The sequence below is a fragment of the Epargyreus clarus genome, unplaced genomic scaffold (genome assembly GCF_041222505.1).
Source record: "Epargyreus clarus isolate Ecla_fem2 unplaced genomic scaffold, WU_Ecla_fem_2.2 ptg000034l, whole genome shotgun sequence".
Lineage (NCBI taxonomy): Eukaryota > Metazoa > Arthropoda > Insecta > Lepidoptera > Hesperiidae > Epargyreus > Epargyreus clarus.
This window is the reverse complement of record NW_027332239.1, coordinates 7495817-7515405: the sequence shown is the minus strand read 5'-3', so window position 1 is coordinate 7515405 and position 19589 is coordinate 7495817. Positions and strand designations below refer to the sequence as shown.

Sequence of the window (19589 nt, the reverse complement as noted above, 5' to 3'; positions counted from 1 at the left end):
TTAGATAAATAAAATAGATCGATATCACTCCCAACAAGAAAGTGTAACCAGTATTGAGAATTGAAATTGTTCCCTATATAAAGATTTGCCGCGTCTCCGTGCTAGAATCGCGTCCCTAAAATAATTGAAATATTTATTTATTACGTAGTATTAGTAATTTGTACGTATATTTTCCCTAAAAATGATTTTTATTTGTCAAGAATTCAAAAAATAATTGACAAATCACCCCCTTGTGGTTTCATCCAATTTTAAGGCGGTGAAGTATCTTTCTATTTTAATTATCAAAGGTTGAGACTGACGTGAGTTTTTGTTACGTCGACATGTGAATTACCTCTAATGTAACACATTGATTGTTCTTGGAGGTCAAGATTAGATGCTTAGGATGGGATAGTCACGTCACGAGATAAATCATCAGTTATTACATACATTAATAGTTATTACATTTGTAAGATTTCGTTCTAGTCATTTTCTAAAAATAATGTTAGGTTATGTTATGAAGCATGAAGTTGTTCTTAAAATAGTCATACTACATACTATTTAAAGTAATGATCGTGTGAATACGTATTTACGAGAAATATATTAAAAATAGAATTGTTACGGAAATCTAAATACGGACTTATTTATTAATTTTTACAAAGTGTCATGTTGACTTAAGTATCAATCGTTCAATATCCGACCAATTGTCAATATTTTTTGCCATTTATCGAAAATTGAGGCCTCACACAACCAAAAACGAATTAAGAATATTTTGAATGTAAATGATACCGTCAAATGAATGTTTTCGTTTATTCAAATGAAATGTTGATAAAAATGCGCGCAATGGAATCAGTGATTTTAAATCCTAAATATTTGCTAGATATTCAGGTTTGCATGGCCGCATTTCAACATGAATAAACTCGGGCATTCATTAACGTCGATAAAAGTTTTCTATTCAAAACTTTTCGCATTTACAGTTAGCAGACTTTGGCGTTGCTAAAAGGTTTGCTAAACTGAACACCGTTTTTTAGTAAACAAAAATAAATAGTTGTAGTTATTAAGTCCAAATGTAACTGACCTTTGAAATAACGTTAACATTAAATGCAATTAGTAATTGAAGTCTTCGGTTGAACCAAATTTCTGAAGAGTTTCAAACCACTTGTAACTGAGTTATTTACTTTACAAGTCTACTGTATGAATGGAACGGATACTCACGAAAACGTTTTTGGTTGCAGATAATTTGACCCAATTACATTAATTTTGGTCACGGCGATGAGTTTGTGGACGAATCATATCTTCAACGACTGGCAATAGCTATCTATAAGTAAATTTTAACAGCATAATATGTATTACCTAGTTTACAAAAGTGGAATTTCGTAAACCCCGCGTAACACCAATATTTGATGTTACAACGGATGTAGATTGTAGGTCTTGCACATGGACCGAACGAGCAATGATTGCAGCTTTCCAATCGATAGACGGGACAAGTCGAGACAGGGTATATTAATCACTGAGAACCACTTATTTGTGGTGAGTAAACTGCTACGGGAAAATATGAACCTAGAGTGAAAGTCGATAACTTAGCCGAGTTTACGACGTCCACACAACTAGGATATGTATATGTTGAGAATTAGAAATCTGCGAAACTTATATTACGGTGTATATTTTTTGTGTGACAAATCGAATTGAAGTTGACAATCTTATCGAAGGCAATTAAGCGTGATATAGACCGATTGAGCTTACACAAAGCTAATCTCTGTTCAAACAAGAAGCTGAATTGAAAGCAAGTGGGATCGAAATTGTCGGCGGGCGTCCTCGATCCGTTAACGGTGTCTGACTTGAAATTAACGAGTCATGGCGGCGCTGACGGCACGTGTTGCTCACCGTACTCACGTGACATATGCGGACTTTGTTTTGGCAAAAAATAGGAGGAAAAGCACAGACCTGTATATTAAAAACAATACAGTACCCTGAATGTGAGCTTTTACAAAAATGGCTTGTATTTGTTTATGTATTTGCCCATACATTTCTGTATCAGAACTGATTGGAAATGTATGGTAAATAATTTGTAAAAACGTAAAATCTCATACTACGGGTACAGGTCTGTGAGGACAAGACTGTGATAATTTATAAATACGTGACACTAGACAATGACACATTGTATATTAAAACAATAGAACTGAATTAACGAAATTTTATAAAAACAAAAATAAACAGACTGTTTAAAAATATACCTTATGTTCCTCCCACACTTTAAACGAATCTAACGCAACCTTATACTAGTATATTAAGATCCTATAAGTCATTGGGGCTATAGGGCATCCCAAAGATTTAGATTTAGACATACATAGCTACAAACATGCGTTCGAAAAACATTACCATCCGCAGTCGGCTAAAAACATAATTATCATTTGTAATTTATTTTATAATTGTTATGTTTATGAGGAAGTGCTGACTTGATCGTTTTCCACTTATTCGAACGCACAATCTTCAGCAATTATTTCATCTTAATAGTTAAATATAAATTTTAATGCCGCATTATTGAATTTTAAACTTCCTTTACAACAAAAACATCCGCGCACAGGTGTTAATTAAAGAATCTCTTGATTGTTGGTGATTGATTACGTTCTCTATGAATAAGAAACTATCAGTTGACCTTTCAGTTTTTTATGTCACTATTGTATTTGCGAACGCTTGCAAAAAATCTTTAGGCCTAAGGAATATGTTTAATTGAACTTTGTGCCTTTATTTTTATATTATGCCTGAGTGCATCTTCCGTCTAGGTATTCAATTCTGTAAGCATGAAAAATAAATAAGTCTCAAAAGTTTTACTTGTCACATACATTTAATTTAATCATATAATTTAATAACTATAAAATAAACTAGAACTATACCTATACACATAAAAATAATTAAAACTTAAATAATAATAATTAAAAAAAAAAAAACAAAAAACGTTAATTACAATTCCTTACTCTCTATTGTTTAAAATTCACTTTGCAAATTACAAAAAAACAGCGTTATAATTTACCATTTAAAGTGCAACATAAATTCTGCAACCGACGAAGAAACCTGGATCTGATTAGTCGATGCTAATAACTTCCCCGCGTCATTACGTCAATACGTCAGAAGCACCGTAATCGATGATTGAACGTCGAGCTTAAGCTTCTGAGTTGCTTACTTGTTTATAATTAGTGACTTGCAAAAAACTTGACTCGAATTTAAGAATAAACCCAAAATATCGACAAAACTTATGCCTAATCATCGTAAAGATTTCTTATAAAAGTTGCAACTTTAACTTTTTAACTTTCTTATAAAAGTTGTAACTTTAACTTAATTAATCACAAGAATTATTGTAAAAACAAAACTTCTTTAAAACACGTCACTCTCACTGTATTTTATTGAGGTCAGAATATTTTAATCATAGTTATACATGTTGGAACTCTAACTTAATTAATTACTAGACACTGATTATAAAAACAAAACCCTTACTGCTTAAAAATATAGCCTACGTCACTCTCACAATTCAGACGAATTCAACGACACTTCATATGTTTAAATCCGTCAAGCATTTAGGTCCGCCCAGCTCCGCAAATTGTAACGGTGTAAAAACTCTAGCGTTGTTGCAAATAAGACAATTATCATTTACACTAACAACATCTTTGTATTTATCACAATCTAATGCTTCCTAAGTCCTTCAATAAATCTTATGAAATTTCGGACAGGTAGACCCATTAAATCCGGGTCTGTGACACTGAGTCAAGCCTGTCAGGTCTAATCTAATCTCACGTGACGGAGGGTTGAGGACAGATTCCGTCATGGCCGTGGTCTGCGGTAGAGGTCCTGTCATTTCACATTTTGTGGATCTTCTCCCTTAAACATGTGACGCAATCATGACCTGATAAATCCTTATGTTATACATCTACAGATTTGTATGTAATGCCAGAGCTATTTTTGTCTTCAAGGAAATAAATTAGTAGAATCGATTATAGGAATCGTTTTCCCGAATAAAACATTTCTTTCAGTTTTCCTGTTATGTCAAATATTTACATAAGAAGAGTTTTAGAATGAAGATTCCAAGGTCTGAAAGTACCTTTTCTAAAACGACAAATATTTAGAATTATTAGTGATAGTCTTAACTAAATATGATAAATGTTTTAAAACTGATCAGTCGATCTTGTCAGGTCTTATCTGTGTTCGAGGCCTGAGGACAGCCTGTCAGATCCTTCGCTCACGTCGATCTTTTATCTGTAGAATTCCAGGAAGTGACGTAGACGTAGAAATAGTTTTTATCACACGAAGAAGGAAATTCGTTGATTCCTCCACAAGGTTAATATTGATGGCCACTCTTCGTCATGTATTTTGCGTTAGTTTTGTTTTTAACGTAGTATTATTGTAATTATTGTCTAAATTCAAAGACTTAATTGAGTCAATATTAAGAAGCTTAAAAAAATCTTTTAAGTATTATTATTAGAATACAATGAAATAAGCAATACGTTTTTCATGAAAACATTGAGTTAAAATATTAACTTATTGGTCCACTATTAAATGGAGAAGATTCTCATATAATTTGATCTTATAAGCGCGTCATTAATAGTGTTCGTGTAGAGGATTTCTCACAGTGGATATCCTTAGTCACGATTTGTTGAGTCTGTAGGCTTAATCTTATCTCCCGCGACTGAAAGCTTGGATGAAATCTGTCAGTAGGTCTTAGGTTACGTCGTTTTTATCTTCCCAGGGAATCATCACCTCACCCAGACGAATCGTCTTAAATACATTTCCATATATTTGTCGTCAGGAAAACCGTTAGTCGTGTTACGTAATGCGAAGATGTATGTTTCTTGCAACGGAAGAAAATCATTGGTTGGCGATTGATTTGGCACTCTCTTGCATTTCAAGTGCATGCATTTTTATATTATAAAATCTTACATATTTAGAGTAAAAAGTAACCTTTAAACTTACAAGTAATAACAACAATATTGTGATATATGCAAAACAATACACGAAAAAAGTATATATTACACGAAAACTATGTTAAAATTAAAGACACACATTTTTAGAACAGATTATTATATTGCCGTATAATTCAAAAGATATTTTAAATGCTTTTGTAGATGTGCTTTTATTTATATGTGTTTTTAAAAGTGAAGATCTTCGATCACTAAAGGTGAAGATCAACATATTTTATGCATGCATTCATTAACATACGAGTAATTCATTTTCAATGTCAATAACCTAAGACACATTCGTTTGTGGAGAAAAAGCAAAGAACATTATTTTCTTAACGAGCTTTTGCCCGCGGCTTCGCTCGCGTTACGAAGTAATATTTTCACCCCCTATTTTATCCCCTTGGGGGTAGAATTGATCAAAATCCTTTCTTAGCGTATGCCTACGTCATAACATCTACCTGCATGCCAAATTTCAGCTCGATCCGTCCAGTGGGTTGGGCTGTGCGTTGATAGATCACTATGTCAGTCAGTCACCTTTGAGTTATATATATTTAGATAGCTAAGTATATATTTTAATGGAAGGATTAAATTTATGAGTGCTTGTAGTATTAATCGTCGACACGGCATGGAGATTACAATACTACGTTTCAAAGATAGAGTTACGTCTCGAATAACTACCTGTAATGTGATACAGACCCGTGTCATAACATATCGGCGTTGGATTGCTAACAGCATGTTAATTTACCGTGACTATAAGGCGACATAACCTTTATTTGTGCATTCATATTTTTTATATTAAAAGTAGCAAATTTGCATTCAGTCCACCTGATGGTTAGTAATTAAGTATCTACTGCTTATGGACATTTGCAATGAATCCTAAACAAGATGAGATTCACACTTGAGGAGTAAGTTGGAAGGCCTCGGAATAGTATGTGTCCCTTTAAACCAGAACACAGCATTTCTTACCGCTACTGTTATGAGTTATTCTGCTGTTATGACAATTCACTCAGGTAAGCTGAAAGTTCACAGATATCAAATTCCATTAATATGGAGAGTTTTGAGAAATGTTTCAAGATTTTTTTTTCAAAAGTTTTACCCTTGTAATAATGTAAAGTTTTGCCCTTGTAAAGCAACTGAATTGTTCCTAAAATCAGTGTTTTGGAAACTTTGGGAACAAAACACATGGGAACAAAACACTGCAGGCATGGAAGTATGAAATTGAGGTCATTGTGCTATCTTCATACTTTGTAAATAAATAATAGGTCATCCTCAGAATATACCGTATTTAATTGACAACTCCATAAGTATGCTCATTCTTGACGCTACAGTTAACAGTTATTCGTACCGAAATAACCGTTCAAGTGCAATACCATCCAAATACTAAGCTAAACAGTTATGAACCATGGCAATATCATTTTACCGGCTCTGTTGAATATTTGGCACGTAACTTGCAATACTTTCAGGGTTCCGTACCCAAAGGGTACAAAGGGAACCGTGTGTCCGTATGACACTGGGCTCTATTTCTTGAACCGTAGTATACATTCTTGAATATTTATAGAGTGTATTACCATAGCTTCTTTTAGGACAAATACTAAAAATAAACAAAATTAACAATTACTCTATCCAATTAAAAAACAATAAAATGCCGATACAGAACCCTCCGTGTGCGAGTTCGACTCGTAATTGGCAAATTATACAAGTTAAAAATGGTTATTTAATTGTAATAGCCACAAATATTGACAAACATTGGCGTTTCGGAGCTGTCATGGTGAATGTGATTGTCTGTTCTGGGTGTTGGAACATTTATCTTTGAGTGTATCCATGGCACAAGAAAAAACGTGGGGGTTAGAGTCTAGAAAGTAGATTTTCATCCTTATATTATGTGGCGTCTGGATACGTGCTTTGAATAATTCAGATCACTTTGGATAAGGTATCCGATCGCTTCAACTTATATTTTTATTCTGTGGATCGAAAATTATCGGTCAGTTCAACTACGCTTAGCCACACAAATGAAATATTGGTAACTAAGTTCCAATCCCATATCCGATATTCAAATTCAATATCTACTATTCCCATATCTACATAATATTGAATCTTATATTCGTACGTTGGGTTAGGAAACTAAACGTGTAGGATACCGTCTACAGGTTAATTTGATTGTTATCGAGAATATGTTACAGTATGACGGATATTTCGAACATGGTAGAAAGTTAGATATCTCTGTATTTCGACTCCGGCGGCACCACCGCCTGAGTCTGTTTCTATTTCTGAATAATAACAGCAGTTTTAAGCGCTGCTGTGTTCTGGTTTGAAGGGTGTGGTGGCGGAGACAAACTCTTCTATAGCATTCCAGCTTAGTTCTCAGGCGCATCTGCAGCCGACCTCAGATAGTAATTTAATCTTATCTGGGGTTTCAGATGACCATGGCCGCAGTAGCTACCACCAGGTGGACTACATGCTCGTCAGTTATTCCTATATTATAAAAAAGGAAAGCTATAACCACTGATATTAAAATTTATATTTATCTACACAGTATGCTCCTCCAGGACCTTGTAGGGCTAGAATCAGCGGCAAGTTCACAGACTTATCCGTATAAATTCTTAGCTATAAAAGGTATTTTAGTTGCATCTTCTGCAATAACGACTGTAAGATAATCTTTGATTATTCTTAGACATTCATAAAATTATTAATAGATACTTGTTTGAATGCGTGTTACGTGCATACACCCGTTTTGCTGGAACTTAGCGATTTGCTTATTCGTTTTTCACTTTTAATTCGCTTTAACAGGGCCTAAACTACCATGATCACCATAAAACCCTAGATAAGCGCTATTACAAAGAATATGGTACTGCGAGGTGTAATCGCTTGCAAATGACCCGCGGCGTCGAACAGGTCCGCCATTTGCGGTCAACGGCTCGAGAAATTGCATCCAGATTATATTTTGCTGCCCATTCTGATACTGCGATACGTGCACGTTATTGGATATTAATCTCCGCTCACTATAAGTTATTCGAGATATTTTCATCTTGCTATAACAATTATTAGAGGCGGTAGATCTCTACGTGTTTGATTGTGGCGCGCGGAATTATGTGTAGTGCAGCGCTAATGTATTCAGCTGTGAACGAGTAACTTTCACATAATAATATACTTGCATGATGATTTGTCCTAGTGGGATCTGGGGAAATAATTAACCAGTATGATGATGACTTCAGTCTTCATAAGCCTGAGATTCATTGTAACTTAGCCCACCGTCAAAAAAAGCCGGATTGTGGCTGTGGATCCTTCAGAAAATAAGAATAAGGAAACCGTTTTATATAATCGGTATCATCATTGAGATCACTCAAGGCTGGCTGTCTGTCTGTCTGTTCGAAGATAGTCGGCTATTTTATATTTTAATGGCCGTCTTATGTAACTTTATTTCTTTGAAAATTACCATATTTTTCTGGTTAGAAACCTAAACTATAAAAACTACTAGCTCATTAGCCCAGGGCTTAAGGCAATCTAAGATAAATCTACCATTACCTTACTAACAATCTTTCGTACAAAAAGTATAAGAGAAATTTACAACTTATTGTGAAAAATTTTAACAACGACATCGAAGTTTTAATGGTGTTGCAAAATATATCGTCTCGGTCAAAAATAAGAATAAAAATAACGTGTTCAGTCAATTAACGAATACAACAGCTGTTATAAGATTATCCAATCGTAAGAGCCTTGCGAAGCGTACTCACCTTCATAACAATTACGGACGCAATTGTACGGAAAGTATTAAAATAAGTCAAGGTGGAACAATTGTGCTTGTGTACTGATATCGTTTGCAGAGCTATGTCCATAAAGCGATTATGGTTTTTTGGTAGAATTACTTTTACTATTAAATGATACTTGAACTTTTTGCGCGATCGATATTATATTATGTAGATATTACAAATTCGGTATTATCCTGTTCTGTAAACTACCACACAGACCTGTTTTTGTTTTGCAGTAATCACCACTATCAATTGTGCCGTTGCTACAATATTAATACTATCACTTTGTCTGCTGGCATTATTTCGTAAGGCTCAATATACTTATTAGGTATTTATCCAAACATGGTAGTTTTTCACATGCGAATAAGTGCAGTCCCAACTTATAATACTAAGCTGTATATATGCTGATGTTTCAGACATTTGCTGGGTACCATTGAGAAAAAAGATAATATAAATGAACTGTTATTTATATAAAAATACATTTGTAATGGAATCTGGTATTCGGCAGACTGTACAGCCGGGATACAGGTGCGTGCAATCTACCGTGACGGTGTCGAAGAGTGCCGTGGCAGCGATCTCTAGGGTATCTAAAAACCTAATAAAATATTTCAAATATATTCAAGAATTCTAATTATACTCGACTTGGAGGGGGCACAACCGTGCACCCAGATATTCCTTTCTTTTTAAATGAATTAATAAATATATAAATATTTGACATAAATATTTTACTTTCACGGTACGTACTAAAGCGATATTCATTCTAGAAATGCGTTAATTATCAATAAATATGCATGATTGCAAATGTTCTAGGTATACAAGAAGAGATTTTGTATTAAACACTAGACTGTTTCTAGCAGCAAATATATCTAGCACGCTTTTTTTTAAGTAAGTAATATCGAACTAAATGATTGATATCTAAAGATACAAGTTACAGTTCAGTATTCCGAATATAAGTATTTTCTGTGCATTATAAGCGGGCATGTCATAAGGCACTGTTCACATAATAATATTAAGCGGTCGTGTAATTGAGGTTACCGATTTGTACATTTCGTTTCTTCATATTAAGGCCGTTATTTTCAATGAGGAGCACAATCTTTTTTCGTAGCAGTTGTTATCTTTTCTCGTACATAAAGAAACAAGTTGTTTCTCTTACGATTTTTGTTGAAAGCAGACAGATTGCTAGCATTGGTTTGGAATGGACAAAAACAAAACGTTGTATCTATAAAAACAGAGATAGGATTGCGATGTATCGTACTTTTTGGTTTCAATTACAGTTAGAACGGAACCGGTGTTTACATTTTCGTACATGGATTTACAATTTTACTCAGGAACCCTAGATAATTTCAGGGTATTTTTGTAATTCACGTGTATTTATCTAATTTTGTAAAGTTATTTTTGCAAATAAAAGAAGTAGTTGAATTTCGATTAGATAAATAAGTTTTTAATACGTTTTCTTTTAAACACTTCTATCATAATTACTTTAAACGTAACTGTGTGCTTACGATAATTTTGTTCCAATTAAACAATTGTAATAACATAAAATGTAAAATGTTGTACTTGATCTAGTTAGATTAAATTATATCCACATTAAAATAAAACGGGTCAGCGGAAAAACTAATTACAAGTTTGTTCCAACAGTGAATCGCGAGCACGAAAAATCTATTTCTAGAAATAATTAGAAACTAATTTAGATCTGCTATTGTAAGTAGTCCCTGAAATTCATGTTTTTTTTGTTTAAACTCAGTTTATACCGTAACTAAATAAACCTCTAAACTAAATAACGCTAAATCAATATTTGAAGTGGCCAGATTTGCATAATCGATTACTGTAAATGCTAATAAAATTTTACCAATTTGTTTTGTGATTCACGTCGAAACTACGGAAGCACATAATTTGGTAATTTATAATTTAATTACGAGTAGATTTCTACGGATAGTATTCATTCAATGCTTCAAATAGTTCTGTTAAAATTTTTGTAGCCATTTTGTAGTTGTAAAATGGTATCGATTATTCATTAGGCAGTATTACAATAAAATATATCTTGTATGGAAATATATATATTATTATCACGATTTTATTAGCTTAATCTGTATGCATGTGTGTATGTAACGGATTCTTTGAACTCGATTTTTACCCTTTGAACGGTCCGATTAATTTAAAATTTTGAACAATTATCAAGAATCGATGACAATACATGATTTAAATAGGTTCATCTCATCAGGATCGTCCGAAATTAGGATTAACGATTTTATAGCGATAAGCGCGGTTTTTAGTTTTTAAACTATAATAGTTATTACATTTATTACGTTTATACAAAAGGTATATTCCACTCAAATGAAGAAGCAGGTTCACACTAGTCTTACATAAATAAAACTCGAGTGTCGAATCGGAAGGTCTGACGTTTATTTTTATTTAGTCGTTCGTTTATCTGTACCTGGGTTAAAATAAAACGTTTCTTTTACTATTTTTACTACAGACGTGAATTTCATGGTTAATGGTTATGAGTAACGGTAATGTACGATTGTGTAATATCTGTCATCATGATGGCTGTAATAGAAGGCTGCATATAAAATCGGCCAAGTGTTAGTGGAACTTGTATATTGAGGGTACTGGTAAACATACATTTATTTCGCTAATTTAGTTCACAGTTCTTAATACGAAAGAAAACAAAATATTTTTAAATATTTCTTGTTTGAGACTTGTTTTTTTAAATTATATTCCTTAATATAAGAACCGGCAACCCATTACCGTTTAGAAATAGAAAAAATAAGTTAATTATCAAGAAACATACCTAATTGTATAAAATATAAGTACTAATAAAGAAAACAATAAATAGGACACAACTGAGAGAAGAACGCGTAATTTAATGCAGATGTTCTGTATTATTGAACTAATAGCTGTTGTGTACAATAAATAATCAAACAACGGAGTTATTATGCCGCTGGAAACTCCTAGGAGTTATCAGTGAGGTCACCGCTGCCAGAACGCTACGAATGTTCCGATAACCTTGCTACACGCTCTAACCTAATACTTCTTCCTGATAGTATGACAAATTAAATTGTGTTTTTATAAACATGTATTACTTATAAAATAATAGCTTCCGCTCGCTAATTTGTTTGTATGGAGTTTGTGTTATGAGTTTTGTAAGGAGTGGTATAATGGCCAGGTTTTGAATCGAGGAGAACCCTTCGTGGTTCGACTTCGAAAGAAACGCAGTCATATCTGTTTTAGGTAATAATTATAGTTTAAAAACTAAAAACCACGCTAAAATCGCACATGGAAAATCGTTAATCCTGATTCCTGACGATCCTGACGAGGAGAATGGGATAAAATTATTAAAATCGTGTATTGTAATCGGTTCTTGATAATTTTTCAACATTTTAAATTAATTGGACCGCTCAAAGTGGGTAAAAATCGATTTCAAAAATTCCGTTACATACATACAACCTTATAACAGCGTGGTAATTATAAATAGCATCAGTGCTAACTGTTAAGCAGTGTTGTGTTTTGGTTTGAAGGGCGTCGTAAAGAAAAGACATACACGAGACATTCCAACTTAGTCCTCATTGATAGTAGTGCAATGCTTTTAAAATAAATGTCGTTTAATCAAAATGCTATTCTGTTCTAAAATAGAAACTCAAATTAGGAATAGAAATTAAATTGATTAAAATATTACAAGGTGGGGGAAGAGGGGGCAAATAATATTCGTAGATACTACAATTAGTTATTTGTATAGATATTTTTTTTATTACTCATCAATGTACACATTTACACAATTATAAGCTCGTTTGTTCAACCTTGAAACAACCTACCTAAACCAGTATTGAGGCTGTGTGTTAGTACAATATTTTTTTCTAATCATAACAGGTGTCCTGCATTCAATACAGAACACGATGTATGAGTCATGGTTGAAAAAAGTTCTAGACCAAGCATTGGAATATAAAATAGACACAGAATTACCATCTTACGAATGCTTTGTCAGTTTAGGGTTTCGTTCCGACGAACTTTGAATTCGTCGGAACTTGAAATTTAATCGTCAGACTTTAAGACGGATGACACTAATTTATTTAAAACCATATTATTAGTGTGTTTATAACGAAAATGTTTTTGTTTTTATTAAAATGTAACTGGTGATACGGGATTAGGATACGACTAGAATAAATATTCGTTTTATACCTCTTCTATTGCTTTATAATTTAGGAATAAAATATTAGGCTTAGGTTTGCATAAGAAATGAGAACAATTTGACGACATGAGTGAGTAGAGTTAAGTAACAAGGCTCTATTTACTATTGACTTAACTGGTAGACAAAATCTATAGTAATTTACTACAATAGAAATGTCCTACTCGGATAATTACCGGTTACGTGTTTATTGATAGTGAGTTTTAAAAATTTTAAAGTAGGCATTTTACAAAGTAACATTACCCTACTACTTAATCTTTGGAAATGAAAGTGGTACTATTATTGTCAATGCGGCTAGTAGGTGAATTGATTGGCCTACATGCACCATACAATAAAAACTAAATCAAAAGAGCTCCAAAATGTCATTAAATTAATGCAATTTCATCGTTAATATATATTGATAAATAAATAATTAAAATCTACGTTTTACATTTCATCAATAGGTTCTCAAAGTTTCGTGAAGTGAAATCCCGTCATTAACTTCGCAATTTCCAGGCTAGCGAACTAGTCCTCATTCTAAAGTGCCCAGTAATGGGATATTAATAGGTTAAGGATGAAGATTAAAATATAAAGGAACTTTTTTATAAAGTTCTAAGGATCCTGTCCTATTTTACCGCTTTCAAAGTTTGCAACGGTAACTACAAAAGCTCATACTTAAACTGGAACAACAATAACCACTAGTGGAAGTAGGTTGAGGAGCACAGACACCGCATAAGGAGTCCTCGCACTAGAGGCCGAGAGGGCTCGGAGTCAGCAAACCACGCGAAAACACAAAGGGTCCTTAGTAATCTTTTAGGACGCGCCAGATTTAGATACTGCTTGAAGCCTTGATATAAAACGTTTGAGGTATATGGCTATAGTTGATTAGTGAAAAATAATTTTGAATTGTTTGTGAGCATAGATTGTCTTAAGTGTCCATATAGGCTATTTCTTAGTATTATTAGTAAGTACGATTTGTCGTTAACCCACTTCTGGGCACGGGTCTTCTCTCGAAATAGAAAGGTTTGGACCATACATTAATTTGCAAAAATATTAAAAAGGATTAGAAATTCATTCGTAAAATGTAATGTGAATTTTTTTTTATATTTTAATGTTTTAGTTAGTGGCAGGTAACTTCTTAAAATAGTTGTTAGAACTACCTTTCTGTACAAATAACTCTCATCATTTGAACATAAGTATTGGTTGCTGTATGTATTATTACAATTTTGTCTATACTACGCTTATCCATATATGCATGCATCGACTTACCTTTCATTTATCTTACATACGATTTCTACTTGCCACAAATGCAAACAGTAATGTAATAATAAATAAAAAATGAAGACAGAAAAAAACTAGAGGTTAACAAAGATGTTACATATTCTAAGTGTAAAACCCTCATTCCATTCACGGATTCCATGAAAAATATATTAACCGAATTTAGCCGCGAAAGAAAAGAAAATATTCAGCTATTCTTGATGCTAATATGAGGGAAAATGAAAAAGGGGCTTAAAAAGGAAGTCATTGACCTACATTGTCAAGTTAGTAAGTCCGTTTTTATTTTTCATTTCGTAGCAGATTATTCGGAAAGTCAAAGGGGACGGAGAATCCTTAAAATATTTTTTTAGGACAACGAACAAAAGCTTATAACCGGACAATTATTATTTATATTTATTCGTCGACGAGCTTGGCAAAGCTCGACAAACCGCAACTAATCCAAATGTGTGGATAGTAGATGATTTGTTTTTGTATCAAAACAAATTGAGACAAACATTTGTCGAGATTTGGAGTTCGCGCCAAGTGCCAAAAGTGCCATTCGATTTTCAAAAATTTGGGTGTAAAGTGAAAACAATTAAAGTAGCAATTTGACGTCCATCGCGAGTGAACGAGTTGAGTATTCATTCAATATTGCGTGGTCCTTATCATCCATATCTCCTCACTGCATAGCATTCACCTAGTTTTTTTCTATTTGTCCACAAATCGTTAATGTAAAAAGGGCCGTAGGAGTTTTCTTAATTTACATAATATTTAAATGAAGGTATAAGTTAAGTTACAAACATTACATATTTGTTTCGGAATTACTCTGACAAATGAAAGTGAAGGGTCATTAAGATTATACAGTTGCTAGAAAGTTTGCTTATCAACAACAAGTTACTGCTCATTATATTTGTTTTATGTCTTCATTAAGTAAATGTCGTAAAGTTTCCGTGTAATGTAGTTAGGAACGGTGTATTAGGTTTTCGTATTAAATTAGTTAATTGGAATACTAACATATCTATTAAAAAGTTAGCGATAAAAAGTTATTCTAAAACTCCTTTTGAGTAGACAATTAATAGTTCTGTGATATTTTTGGACTATGATTTTTTAGTACCTTTTATAACCTAATTGGTATAATTTAATAATTTCTCTGATAGTCAAGGAATACATCAACAAATTATGTAGGTTTTCTGATGAATTCCGAATAAAACATTATTTACTCAGTTGTACGAAATGAAGCCTGCAGAATACATCGATATCAAAATATACATCTGAGAATATATTTCAGTATTCAGATATCTTCCATTCACGAAACTGAACTGTGTTCAAAGCGGCGCCTTTGAATCGTAAACCAGTTTTAATACGAATCACAAATATTGGCAATTCAAAGCGCTGTAAAGGGTTGAGAGAATAAGTTAAAAAGTTGTAAATTTATAAAATTTGAGGTAGCTGAGCCCTTTGTGCTTCGAGTATACCATCGCCGCAACTTTTTATAGCAGCAGTATAGCGCTGCTGTATCCTCTTTTAATGAATATGGGTAGGCGTAAAACAGAAAGAGTCATATACTTCATGTTAACTCCTATATATTATGATTTAGTTGATAACAAATCTCCATTTAGATCTCCATCAGGTAGACGGCATGCTTGATAGCAAAATAATGCCGCTGCTAGAGATTGTAGCATTTTCATCATTGATGTCGTGAGGTAGGTCACGTATAGCTATCCCTAAGGGTGATGCTAAACGTTGTGTTAGTGAATGTGGCCACCCACACCCTTTAAGTCGGAATACAATAGGGCACAATCAAGTCATAGATACGCCCTCGAGCCGAAAATACCTTTGTAGAACATGTTTTAAGTATATTCAATGATATCGATAAATCTCGGTGGGTTGATAACACACAGGCAGTTTTAAATCACAATTTTATAATCCTTAGCAATTTTAGACACTTGAAATACACAGAGGTCGGGATTATGTATACGACAAATTTTTATTACGAGTCTCGGTATTAATTACCTTTGAGAATTTCATAAAATTAATGTGGATTAAAGTTAATTGCATTGCGGGCTAATGAATTCGTTAAATATAAGTTTTGGATTAAGCAGGTTCTCACAAACTTGTTCGACGAACAAATACTTTTGAAGAAAGTTATTAATAGTAAACTTTTCTTATTTTTAACCATTTCTTAAAATTTAATTTAATTGGCACCTAAATTTTACGCTATAGAAAAATACTAGAAGAATAAAACTTAATTGTAATAATGATTGTAGATATAACATCAAACAACGTAGTTGATACTACCTTGTTACCTAATAGTACCTTTCCTTAATTTTCTTATGGTTTTGGTATATAACCTCATTATTAGTAAGTCAATATATAAATAAATACAGATTAAACCTAATTCGAACCATTCATGTGAACAATCTGCACAGATTGCTATATCTAATTCATCTTGTATGTATCCACATTGCATTTCAAATCACATTTTCAAATTCTTTTCGCGTATATAGAGTGAGTGAGTGAGTATTATTATGGAACACGCGTGTCGCTCACGTCGTGCGATATCAATAAATAATTCATTCAGATGACGGATGGCGGTCCACACCCGCGCCGACCCACTCGGATGACCCACCGGTCTCATTCCGGTCCCCTAATATCCGACCTAGTTAACGTGCACCCTAACTAGTAGAACTAGATCCGCTCGCGATGGGCTAATGTCGTTAATTTTTGCGGCCCGGATTCCGAATGACAATTGCTCGAATGCAGATATTTTAAAAATACGCGACGAATCTATCTTTGGGAAACGGTTAAAATATTTAAATATTGTGTTGAGAAATGTTTTTATGATCACGCATAATACACAATGATAAGTTTTAATAATGTTTATTGTTATTTTATGTTCCTACGTGTTAGATAAAAATGTCAAAATGCAATAATTATTTTAAACGACTTAATAAAGACCACGCGAACGAAGTCGTGGGTAAAACTTAGTGTCAATCTAAAATTGTTTATTTAAATTAAATATTGCGGAACTCTATCATGTCCGGTATTTCAATAATAATGTCTAATAAGGGTTATCAAAGGAAATAAGGAATTCGCAGAATTTCAAAATTCCGGGGCGTGTAATCTCATAACAATATTTTTGTTTATTTTTAACCGACTTTCCTAGTATAATAACGAAGTTTCGAATAATCCTAAGAAAAATATATTTATGAACATTTTATAATATTACATGAAGAAGTATCGTTTAGATCTTTTTGTAAGGAGAATATTAGGAATTCAAGATAGCCATCCATCCATTTTAGGTTTCAGAGATATTAATTTGCGAATTTAATCAACGGAATTTTTGCAAGTCTATTATTGAAACGAACTCCAGAATATTTAAGTCTAGTACACATTTTAATGTTTTAGAGATTATTTATTATTTCGTAATTTAAAAGCTTTTTTATTATTAACATTGCTATTGTAATTATCTCGGGAAAGTAGCTTTTTATAAATTTTCACAATCTACTTTTTCATGACTCAAAAAGTGGTCACAAGAAGTCACTAAATTATAGACGCAGAACGACTCAAAATAATTCCTTTTAAAATTATTATAAAATATTTACTAAAAAAAATGTATAAAATAGCACTATTATTTAAAAGAAATCTGTTTAAAAGTTTTTTCAGTATTATTGGACTTTATTTATCAGGATGCTGGATTTGAGTTGTAGCCGAGTAAAAATGAGTCAGCTATGTACATATTAACATTGTAGACACATAAAAATAGTCTAGAAAGTTTGGACACATGTAATATTATGGATTTATTTAATGGTCGCGTTAAGAGCTGGTCTTAAAGAAGAGACTACGTTAGGATATGAACCGCGGCGACATGCCTCTTTTAGTTTAAACAAAAGTTAAAGCATCAGGATATAAAGCACGCTCATTTGGTTTGTCCCATGTGTTTACATATTTGAATGAGCTTTGCCTCGCTGTTTGATATAGATAAAACGTAATTTTATACTCTCAACAATAATAACATAGCAACATTTTTAAAGGAGACTGATACCTATTAACTTTATAAATGTTTGGAAAATTTGGTGGTATTTATTCTTTTTGAGCGGAATCCTTTTATTCTTCAAAAATAAAAGTAGCGTAATAAAATATACATTAGATAAAGTTTTTTATACTTTCATAACTAAAAACTGTTAATTATAAATTAAAAATAGACACTTCAGTTATATTTATTTGTAAGACTAGATGAAACGATGTCTGCCTCGTCCTTTTCGATGTGTCGTGTCTGTGTGTGTGTCTTAGTTTTAGAACCTTGAAAGCGGCCCGTATGCGACTGAGGTCAGTGTCAATGGACCGTGAGAAGGCAAGCTATCAATAAATATAAATCTATTGAGGCAATTATAGATAAGACTGTAAAAGTGCAGTGCTTATTAACATTTTAATGCGTACCTGTAGCTGGTACCAGTCGTTATGAGTCATAAATGAAACGCCTATTTTTTTGTGATTAGTCCCTGTTACTTATTATAAATAAGTTATTAATATTCAATCTATCCAATGTTTTGTCTACCGAAGATCGGTATTTGACAATTTCTTTATACTAGAAGTTCTGATATTAGTAACAAACTCTGCGTGAAGTCTACCAATCCGCATTTGAAGAACGCGATAGACTTAACCCCTTTTCACTATGAAAGGGAGGCTTTGCCCAGCAGTGGGACAGTAATTAATTGACGAGAGAGCAAATATCCACTTACATAATAGGCACATTTTGCAAGATCTACAATAATTTGGTTAAACTAATGTTAAGTTATTTACGGATACGTTGGCGTTATAACATTGTATATCCGGAGCAGTGAAGCTAATACAAATTAATGACTGTAATAAATTACAGTATTACAAATTGCTACATTGTTAATAGTAAGCAGAGTTTACAGGCATATGACTATTATTTATAAATAAGTCGATGAAATCATACAATACAATCTTGTTTTGGACAATACTTTGTTTTGTAGGAGATCCCGGAGATCCCGGAGATCCCGGATCCTCGGAGATCCCGGAGTTTTCCAACAAGCGTTGAGGACGGCCACCGGCGGGGTTTTAGTGAGGTAAAAATCCCACATAAACCGGCGTCGCTCCCACGTCGTCGGGTACCTTTTGAAGGTTTACCCCTCGTAAACAAAAAAAAAGCGGTACAGTTATACCAATTAGTTGGCCGACTGAGGCCAACAAGCATGTAGTCCACGTGTTAGTGGCCACTGCTGCCTCATGACAGCTGAAAACAATTCCATATTGAACAGGGTTTCCACTTGAAGTCGATAACCGATGCGTTGCCATTTCAGGAGCTAAGATTGTCGTCTTATATGTTAATCATCTCGCTTCCACAACCTTTCACCGGAACATGTCCTTATATTCACGCTAAAAGTAGGTACAGCGGCAGTACTTTCCCGGTCGACCCATATTGGTTGTATCACCTATCAGATTTCAAACTACCACCTTTAATTTCATACGTAG

General features: G+C 33.3%; 1 protein-coding gene across 4 annotated transcripts in view; it reads right to left on the bottom strand.

The window, feature by feature from the left end:
• The window catches only part of Arl4 (ADP ribosylation factor-like 4), an 86645-nt gene that overhangs the window by 23214 nt on the left and 43842 nt on the right, over positions 1-19589 (bottom strand). The window lies entirely within an intron of this gene.